This window comes from Lissotriton vulgaris, chromosome 7 (assembly GCF_964263255.1).
Source record: "Lissotriton vulgaris chromosome 7, aLisVul1.2, whole genome shotgun sequence".
Lineage (NCBI taxonomy): Eukaryota > Metazoa > Chordata > Amphibia > Caudata > Salamandridae > Lissotriton > Lissotriton vulgaris.
The window spans coordinates 1,390,525,558-1,390,535,557 of NC_141695.1; the positions used below are offsets into that span (position 1 = coordinate 1,390,525,558).

Below are 10,000 nucleotides of genomic sequence, written 5' to 3' on the forward strand. Positions count from 1 at the left end.
CAATAAAGTGTGCTCGCTTCGGCAGCACATATACTAAAATTGGAACGATACAGAGAAGATTAGCATGGCCCTGGCGCAAGGATGACACGCAAATTCGTGAAGCGTTCCATATTTTTAACAGCTTTTAGGAGAGAAATCTTTTTTGTTTTCAAGACTAATTGAAAAAATAAAGCAGGTCCCAGTGCTGTCCCCGTGATATGTATTTTTCAATTAGTCTCTCCTCAACATTTTTAATGTATTTGCTTTGCAGTAAAGAAGGTGCGCTCTATGTTCAGCTGCATTTAGCAAGGAAGCCTGCAGGACTTCTGGGACTTTTCTTTCTCTTTTTTAGCCTCACTGTCATTATTCTTCACCACCCCCAAATCTATACTGCTGCAGTGTTGTGTTGCTTCGTGGGAAGCAGGACAAAGAGAAGGGCAGGGCCTATGCAAATGAAGGCCTCAGGGATGTCTGGGAGTGCCTTTTTAGCAGTATTGTTAAAGTCCACCTTGCAACCGGATTGGTCGGGTAAGCTGAAAAACACCATGCCAGATTGGGCACCAGGTCTCTAGGCGCTTGGAGGACATATTGGGTCTACATCCCTCAGTTTCTGAGGTCCAAGAAATGTTCACCCTCTACCCTAATAGAGAGGTCTTGGCCGATCGTGGCTGAGAGGGGAAGAAGGTAGCAGTGCAAGATGCTTATGGTCCTTCTCTAATAATGGACCAACTTTCTCTCTCTCCTTACCTGTGGTTCTGCCTGGCTACTGGGGCTACCAGTTGTAAGCCTGCAGCCCACAGGGAGTTGGTTTGTTCCTCTCACACATGTAAATGGGTAAGCATTCAAGTGCACACACCTGCCTACGTCCACAGACCCTCGCGCACACACACTTTTGTCAACAAGCTTTTTCGCAATTAAGAGTATCAGGGACCCATGTTGAAATACAAAAGCAGCACACCACGTGACGGCCATCACATAGAGTCCAGCAGCAAATGGGAAACGTTTAACTAGCTGTGGTCCTATTACTTGCGCTCTACCGTGGAACAACTGCTGGATGAGTCCTGCTGGAGAATATTGAACCTACAACAAGTCTGAGGTAAATAAGAATTCCACAGGAATATAATCAAACAGGGACCTACAACCCTTCCGAGCCAGATAGGAGTCGAACCTACAATCTTCTGATCCGTAGACAGACGCGTTATCCATTGCGCCACTGGCCCTATTTAGACTTATGCATCCTTTTGTCCTTAAGTGGGCTAGAAAGTGTGTGTGTGTGTGTGTGTGTGTGTGTGAAGGCACAAGGAAACCCATCTGACCTCCTGGAAGTCTGTTCTGTGAGGTTTTCCCAAGTTTTACAAAGGACTTTAGGAGAAGGAAGCACCTAAAAGCTAGGCGAAATGGTCCTAGATCCAAGGAAATCTTTTAGATCAGGCTCAGTTTCTTAAATAGTTTGCATTAACATAATCAGTTCCAGGTCTGTGTGGGGCTGAGCTTGAGAACTCCTTAGTAAGTAGGCGTTTACAACAATAAGGGGTTTAATATTACAACACAGGCGAACATTCAGACACATTATCATAAGCTCACCTTGTCCAGGGACCCAAGCATGCTGCCTTTCCACTCTCAGAGCCCTTCACCTAACCTACTGTGCAGCTGTTTCACCTTTAATATCACTGTTCCACAGGCAGCGTGACGTCACAATGCTCCTTGTCTGTAGCCCGAACCAGGAGCCTTTGCAAACCTGGTATAATCTACATACTTACGGTGTGTTTAGTCTTGGACCACAAATGCAGTGAAGAATAATGGATTGCTACTCTTCATACATTTTTGACCATTGGCTCAGATTTGAATGCGTACTGGCCATCTGAGCATCTCTGCCAGGCCACCCTATGTCTAGAGACTGTAGATTTAGAGAGTTTATAAACATTGTCAGTTCATCAATAAAGTGTGCTCGCTTCGGCAGCACATATACTAAAATTGGAACGATACAGAGAAGATTAGCATGGCCCTGGCGCAAGGATGACACGCAAATTCGTGAAGCGTTCCATATTTTTAACAGCTTTTAGGAGAGAAATCTTTTTTGTTTTCAAGACTAATTGAAAAAATAAAGCAGGTCCCAGTGCTGTCCCCGTGATATGTATTTTTCAATTAGTCTCTCCTCAACATTTTTAATGTATTTGCTTTGCAGTAAAGAAGGTGCGCTCTATGTTCAGCTGCATTTAGCAAGGAAGCCTGCAGGACTTCTGGGACTTTTCTTTCTCTTTTTTAGCCTCACTGTCATTATTCTTCACCACCCCCAAATCTATACTGCTGCAGTGTTGTGTTGCTTCGTGGGAAGCAGGACAAAGAGAAGGGCAGGGCCTATGCAAATGAAGGCCTCAGGGATGTCTGGGAGTGCCTTTTTAGCAGTATTGTTAAAGTCCACCTTGCAACCGGATTGGTCGGGTAAGCTGAAAAACACCATGCCAGATTGGGCACCAGGTCTCTAGGCGATTGGAGGACATATTGGGTCTACATCCCTCAGTTTCTGAGGTCCAAGAAATGTTCACCCTCTACCCTAATAAAGAGGTCTTGGCCGATCGTGGCTGAGAGGGGAAGAAGGTAGCAGTGCAAGATGCTTATGGGCCTTCTCTAATAATGGACCAACTTTCTCTCTCTCTCCTTACTTGTGGTTCTGCCTGGCTATTGGGGCTACCAGTTGTAAGCCTGCAGCCCACAGGGAGTTGGTTTGTTCCTCTCACACATGTAAATGGGTAAGCATTCAAGTGCACACACCTGCCTACGTCCACAGACCCTCGCGCACACACACTTTTGTCAACAAGCTTTTTCGCAATTAAGAGTATCAGGGACCAATGTTGAAATACAAAAGCAGCACACCACGTGACGGCCATCACATAGAGTCCAGCAGCAAATGGGAAACGTTTAACAAGCTGTGGTCCTATTACTTGCGCTCTACCGTGGAACAACTGCTGGATGAGTCCTGCTGGAGAATATTGAACCTACAACAAGTCTGAGGTAAATAAGAATTCCACAGGAATATAATCAAACAGGGACCTACAACCCTTCCGAGCCAGATAGGAGTCGAACCTACAATCTTCTGATCCGTAGTCAGACGCGTTATCCATTGCGCCACTGGCCCTATGTAGACTTATGCATCCTTTTGTCCTTAAGTGGGCTAGAAAGTGTGTGTGTGTGTGTGTGTGTGTGAAGGCACAAGGAAACCCATCTGACCTCCTGGAAGTCTGTTCTGTGAGGTTTTCCCAAGTTTTACAAAGGACTTTAGGAGAAGGAAGCACCTAAAAGCTAGGCGAAATGGTCCTAGATCCAAGGAAATCTTTTAGATCAGGCTCAGTTTCTTAAATAGTTTGCATTAACATAATCAGTTCCAGGTCTGTGTGGGGCTGAGCTTGAGAACTCCTTAGTAAGTAGGCGTTTACAACAATAAGGGGTTTAATATTACAACACAGGCGAACATTCAGACACATTATCATAAGCTCACCTTGTCCAGGGACCCAAGCATGCTGCCTTTCCACTCTCAGAGCCCTTCACCTAACCTACTGTGCAGCTGTTTCACCTTTAATATCACTGTTCCACAGGCAGCGTGACGTCACAATGCTCCTTGTCTGTAGCCCGAACCAGGAGCCTTTGCAAACCTGGTATAATCTACATACTTACGGTGTGTTTAGTCTTGGACCACAAATGCAGTGAAGAATAATGGATTGCTACTCTTCATACATTTTTGACCATTGGCTCAGATTTGAATGCGTACTGGCCATCTGAGCATCTCTGCCAGGCCACCCTATGTCTAGAGACTGTAGATTTAGAGAGTTTATAAACATTGTCAGTTCATCAATAAAGTGTGCTCGCTTCGGCAGCACATATACTAAAATTGGAACGATACAGAGAAGATTAGCATGGCCCCTGCGCAAGGATGACACGCAAATTCGTGAAGCGTTCCATATTTTTAACAGCTTTTAGGAGAGAGATCTTTTTTGTTTTCAAGACTAATTGAAAAAATAAAGCAGGTCCCAGTGCTGTCCCCGTGATATGTATTTTTCAATTAGTCTCTCCTCAACATTTTTTATGTATTTGCTTTGCAGTAAAGAAGGTGCGCTCTATGTTCAGCTGCATTTAGCAAGGAAGCCTGCAGGACTTCTGGGACTTTTCTTTCTCTTTTTTAGCCTCACTGTCATTATTCTTCACCACCCCCAAATCTATACTGCTGCAGTGTTGTGTTGCTTCGTGGGAAGCAGGACAAAGAGAAGGGCAGGGCCTATGCAAATGAAGGCCTCAGGGATGTCTGGGAGTGCCTTTTTAGCAGTATTGTTAAAGTCCACCTTGCAACCGGATTGGTCGGGTAAGCTGAAAAACACCATGCCAGATTGGGCACCAGGTCTCTAGGCGCTTGGAGGACATATTGGGTCTACATCCCTCAGTTTCTGAGGTCCAAGAAATGTTCACCCTCTACCCTAATAGAGAGGTCTTGGCCGATCGTGGCTGAGAGGGGAAGAAGGTAGCAGTGCAAGATGCTTATGGTCCTTCTCTAATAATGGACCAACTTTCTCTCTCTCCTTACCTGTGGTTCTGCCTGGCTACTGGGGCTACCAGTTGTAAGCCTGCAGCCCACAGGGAGTTGGTTTGTTCCTCTCACACATGTAAATGGGTAAGCATTCAAGTGCACACACCTGCCTACGTCCACAGACCCTCGCGCACACACACTTTTGTCAACAAGCTTTTTCGCAATTAAGAGTATCAGGGACCCATGTTGAAATACAAAAGCAGCACACCACGTGACGGCCATCACATAGAGTCCAGCAGCAAATGGGAAACGTTTAACTAGCTGTGGTCCTATTACTTGCGCTCTACCGTGGAACAACTGCTGGATGAGTCCTGCTGGAGAATATTGAACCTACAACAAGTCTGAGGTAAATAAGAATTCCACAGGAATATAATCAAACAGGGACCTACAACCCTTCCGAGCCAGATAGGAGTCGAACCTACAATCTTCTGATCCGTAGACAGACGCGTTATCCATTGCGCCACTGGCCCTATTTAGACTTATGCATCCTTTTGTCCTTAAGTGGGCTAGAAAGTGTGTGTGTGTGTGTGTGTGTGAAGGCACAAGGAAACCCATCTGACCTCCTGGAAGTCTGTTCTGTGAGGTTTTCCCAAGTTTTACAAAGGACTTTAGGAGAAGGAAGCACCTAAAAGCTAGGCGAAATGGTCCTAGATCCAAGGAAATCTTTTAGATCAGGCTCAGTTTCTTAAATAGTTTGCATTAACATAATCAGTTCCAGGTCTGTGTGGGGCTGAGCTTGAGAACTCCTTAGTAAGTAGGCGTTTACAACAATAAGGGGTTTAATATTACAACACAGGCGAACATTCAGACACATTATCATAAGCTCACCTTGTCCAGGGACCCAAGCATGCTGCCTTTCCACTCTCAGAGCCCTTCACCTAACCTACTGTGCAGCTGTTTCACCTTTAATATCACTGTTCCACAGGCAGCGTGACGTCACAATGCTCCTTGTCTGTAGCCCGAACCAGGAGCCTTTGCAAACCTGGTATAATCTACATACTTACGGTGTGTTTAGTCTTGGACCACAAATGCAGTGAAGAATAATGGATTGCTACTCTTCATACATTTTTGACCATTGGCTCAGATTTGAATGCGTACTGGCCATCTGAGCATCTCTGCCAGGCCACCCTATGTCTAGAGACTGTAGATTTAGAGAGTTTATAAACATTGTCAGTTCATCAATAAAGTGTGCTCGCTTCGGCAGCACATATACTAAAATTGGAACGATACAGAGAAGATTAGCATGGCCCTGGCGCAAGGATGACACGCAAATTCGTGAAGCGTTCCATATTTTTAACAGCTTTTAGGAGAGAAATCTTTTTTGTTTTCAAGACTAATTGAAAAAATAAAGCAGGTCCCAGTGCTGTCCCCGTGATATGTATTTTTCAATTAGTCTCTCCTCAACATTTTTAATGTATTTGCTTTGCAGTAAAGAAGGTGCGCTCTATGTTCAGCTGCATTTAGCAAGGAAGCCTGCAGGACTTCTGGGACTTTTCTTTCTCTTTTTTAGCCTCACTGTCATTATTCTTCACCACCCCCAAATCTATACTGCTGCAGTGTTGTGTTGCTTCGTGGGAAGCAGGACAAAGAGAAGGGCAGGGCCTATGCAAATGAAGGCCTCAGGGATGTCTGGGAGTGCCTTTTTAGCAGTATTGTTAAAGTCCACCTTGCAACCGGATTGGTCGGGTAAGCTGAAAAACACCATGCCAGATTGGGCACCAGGTCTCTAGGCGCTTGGAGGACATATTGGGTCTACATCCCTCAGTTTCTGAGGTCCAAGAAATGTTCACCCTCTACCCTAATAGAGAGGTCTTGGCCGATCGTGGCTGAGAGGGGAAGAAGGTAGCAGTGCAAGATGCTTATGGTCCTTCTCTAATAATGGACCAACTTTCTCTCTCTCCTTACCTGTGGTTCTGCCTGGCTACTGGGGCTACCAGTTGTAAGCCTGCAGCCCACAGGGAGTTGGTTTGTTCCTCTCACACATGTAAATGGGTAAGCATTCAAGTGCACACACCTGCCTACGTCCACAGACCCTCGCGCACACACACTTTTGTCAACAAGCTTTTTCGCAATTAAGAGTATCAGGGACCCATGTTGAAATACAAAAGCAGCACACCACGTGACGGCCATCACATAGAGTCCAGCAGCAAATGGGAAACGTTTAACTAGCTGTGGTCCTATTACTTGCGCTCTACCGTGGAACAACTGCTGGATGAGTCCTGCTGGAGAATATTGAACCTACAACAAGTCTGAGGTAAATAAGAATTCCACAGGAATATAATCAAACAGGGACCTACAACCCTTCCGAGCCAGATAGGAGTCGAACCTACAATCTTCTGATCCGTAGACAGACGCGTTATCCATTGCGCCACTGGCCCTATTTAGACTTATGCATCCTTTTGTCCTTAAGTGGGCTAGAAAGTGTGTGTGTGTGTGTGTGTGTGTGTGTGTGAAGGCACAAGGAAACCCATCTGACCTCCTGGAAGTCTGTTCTGTGAGGTTTTCCCAAGTTTTACAAAGGACTTTAGGAGAAGGAAGCACCTAAAAGCTAGGCGAAATGGTCCTAGATCCAAGGAAATCTTTTAGATCAGGCTCAGTTTCTTAAATAGTTTGCATTAACATAATCAGTTCCAGGTCTGTGTGGGGCTGAGCTTGAGAACTCCTTAGTAAGTAGGCGTTTACAACAATAAGGGGTTTAATATTACAACACAGGCGAACATTCAGACACATTATCATAAGCTCACCTTGTCCAGGGACCCAAGCATGCTGCCTTTCCACTCTCAGAGCCCTTCACCTAACCTACTGTGCAGCTGTTTCACCTTTAATATCACTGTTCCACAGGCAGCGTGACGTCACAATGCTCCTTGTCTGTAGCCCGAACCAGGAGCCTTTGCAAACCTGGTATAATCTACATACTTACGGTGTGTTTAGTCTTGGACCACAAATGCAGTGAAGAATAATGGATTGCTACTCTTCATACATTTTTGACCATTGGCTCAGATTTGAATGCGTACTGGCCATCTGAGCATCTCTGCCAGGCCACCCTATGTCTAGAGACTGTAGATTTAGAGAGTTTATAAACATTGTCAGTTCATCAATAAAGTGTGCTCGCTTCGGCAGCACATATACTAAAATTGGAACGATACAGAGAAGATTAGCATGGCCCTGGCGCAAGGATGACACGCAAATTCGTGAAGCGTTCCATATTTTTAACAGCTTTTAGGAGAGAAATCTTTTTTGTTTTCAAGACTAATTGAAAAAATAAAGCAGGTCCCAGTGCTGTCCCCGTGATATGTATTTTTCAATTAGTCTCTCCTCAACATTTTTAATGTATTTGCTTTGCAGTAAAGAAGGTGCGCTCTATGTTCAGCTGCATTTAGCAAGGAAGCCTGCAGGACTTCTGGGACTTTTCTTTCTCTTTTTTAGCCTCACTGTCATTATTCTTCACCACCCCCAAATCTATACTGCTGCAGTGTTGTGTTGCTTCGTGGGAAGCAGGACAAAGAGAAGGGCAGGGCCTATGCAAATGAAGGCCTCAGGGATGTCTGGGAGTGCCTTTTTAGCAGTATTGTTAAAGTCCACCTTGCAACCGGATTGGTCGGGTAAGCTGAAAAACACCATGCCAGATTGGGCACCAGGTCTCTAGGCGCTTGGAGGACATATTGGGTCTACATCCCTCAGTTTCTGAGGTCCAAGAAATGTTCACCCTCTACCCTAATAGAGAGGTCTTGGCCGATCGTGGCTGAGAGGGGAAGAAGGTAGCAGTGCAAGATGCTTATGGTCCTTCTCTAATAATGGACCAACTTTCTCTCTCTCCTTACCTGTGGTTCTGCCTGGCTACTGGGGCTACCAGTTGTAAGCCTGCAGCCCACAGGGAGTTGGTTTGTTCCTCTCACACATGTAAATGGGTAAGCATTCAAGTGCACACACCTGCCTACGTCCACAGACCCTCGCGCACACACACTTTTGTCAACAAGCTTTTTCGCAATTAAGAGTATCAGGGACCCATGTTGAAATACAAAAGCAGCACACCACGTGACGGCCATCACATAGAGTCCAGCAGCAAATGGGAAACGTTTAACTAGCTGTGGTCCTATTACTTGCGCTCTACCGTGGAACAACTGCTGGATGAGTCCTGCTGGAGAATATTGAACCTACAACAAGTCTGAGGTAAATAAGAATTCCACAGGAATATAATCAAACAGGGACCTACAACCCTTCCGAGCCAGATAGGAGTCGAACCTACAATCTTCTGATCCGTAGACAGACGCGTTATCCATTGCGCCACTGGCCCTATTAAGACTTATGCATCCTTTTGGCCTTAAGTGGGCTAGAAAGTGTGTGTGTGTGTGTGTGTGTGTGTGTGTGAAGGCACAAGGAAACCCATCTGACCTCCTGGAAGTCTGTTCTGTGAGGTTTTCCCAAGTTTTACAAAGGACTTTAGGAGAAGGAAGCACCTAAAAGCTAGGCGAAATGGTCCTAGATCCAAGGAAATCTTTTATATCAGGCTCAGTTTCTTAAATAGTTTGCATTAACATAATCAGTTCCAGGTCTGTGTGGGGCTGAGCTTGAGAACTCCTTAGTAAGTAGGCGTTTACAACAATAAGGGGTTTAATATTACAACACAGGCGAACATTCAGACACATTATCATAAGCTCACCTTGTCCAGGGACCCAAGCATGCTGCCTTTCCACTCTCAGAGCCCTTCACCTAACCTACTGTGCAGCTGTTTCACCTTTAATATCACTGTTCCACAGGCAGCGTGACGTCACAATGCTCCTTGTCTGTAGCCCGAACCAGGAGCCTTTGCAAACCTGGTATAATCTACATACTTACGGTGTGTTTAGTCTTGGACCACAAATGCAGTGAAGAATAATGGATTGCTACTCTTCATACATTTTTGACCATTGGCTCAGATTTGAATGCGTACTGGCCATCTGAGCATCTCTGCCAGGCCACCCTATGTCTAGAGACTGTAGATTTAGAGAGTTTATAAACATTGTCAGTTCATCAATAAAGTGTGCTCGCTTCGGCAGCACATATACTAAAATTGGAACGATACAGAGAAGATTAGCATGGCCCTGGCGCAAGGATGACACGCAAATTCGTGAAGCGTTCCATATTTTTAACAGCTTTTAGGAGAGAAATCTTTTTTGTTTTCAAGACTAATTGAAAAAATAAAGCAGGTCCCAGTGCTGTCCCCGTGATATGTATTTTTCAATTAGTCTCTCCTCAACATTTTTAATGTATTTGCTTTGCAGTAAAGAAGGTGCGCTCTATGTTCAGCTGCATTTAGCAAGGAAGCCTGCAGGACTTCTGGGACTTTTCTTTCTCTTTTTTAGCCTCACTGTCATTATTCTTCACCACACCCAAATCTATACTGCTGCAGTGTTGTGTTGCTTCGTGGGAAGCAGGACAAAGAGAAGGGCAGGGCCTATGCAAATG

General features: G+C 45.2%; 7 non-coding genes across 7 annotated transcripts; 6 read left to right on the top strand and 1 right to left on the bottom strand.

Moving 5' to 3' along the window:
• The first annotated feature begins 9 nt into the window (after window positions 1-9).
• On the top strand, window positions 10-116 carry LOC147704977 (U6 spliceosomal RNA). The gene has a single exon (XR_015298392.1). It is a non-coding gene; the product is annotated as a U6 spliceosomal RNA (small nuclear RNA).
• A 1,807-nt stretch (window positions 117-1,923) lies between these two features.
• LOC147704978 (U6 spliceosomal RNA) lies at window positions 1,924-2,030 on the top strand. Its single transcript, XR_015298393.1, has one exon. It is a non-coding gene; the product is annotated as a U6 spliceosomal RNA (small nuclear RNA).
• A 1,012-nt stretch (window positions 2,031-3,042) lies between these two features.
• TRNAR-ACG (transfer RNA arginine (anticodon ACG)) lies at window positions 3,043-3,115 on the bottom strand. Its single transcript has one exon. It is a non-coding gene; the product is annotated as a tRNA-Arg (tRNA).
• Window positions 3,116-3,835: 720 nt separating this feature from the next.
• Window positions 3,836-3,942, top strand: LOC147704980 (U6 spliceosomal RNA). The gene has a single exon (XR_015297905.1). It is a non-coding gene; the product is annotated as a U6 spliceosomal RNA (small nuclear RNA).
• A 1,801-nt stretch (window positions 3,943-5,743) lies between these two features.
• Window positions 5,744-5,850, top strand: LOC147704981 (U6 spliceosomal RNA). The gene has a single exon (XR_015298394.1). It is a non-coding gene; the product is annotated as a U6 spliceosomal RNA (small nuclear RNA).
• A 1,809-nt stretch (window positions 5,851-7,659) lies between these two features.
• Window positions 7,660-7,766, top strand: LOC147704982 (U6 spliceosomal RNA). Its single transcript, XR_015298395.1, has one exon. It is a non-coding gene; the product is annotated as a U6 spliceosomal RNA (small nuclear RNA).
• Window positions 7,767-9,575: 1,809 nt separating this feature from the next.
• Window positions 9,576-9,682, top strand: LOC147704983 (U6 spliceosomal RNA). Its single transcript, XR_015298396.1, has one exon. It is a non-coding gene; the product is annotated as a U6 spliceosomal RNA (small nuclear RNA).
• Window positions 9,683-10,000: the final 318 nt, after the last annotated feature.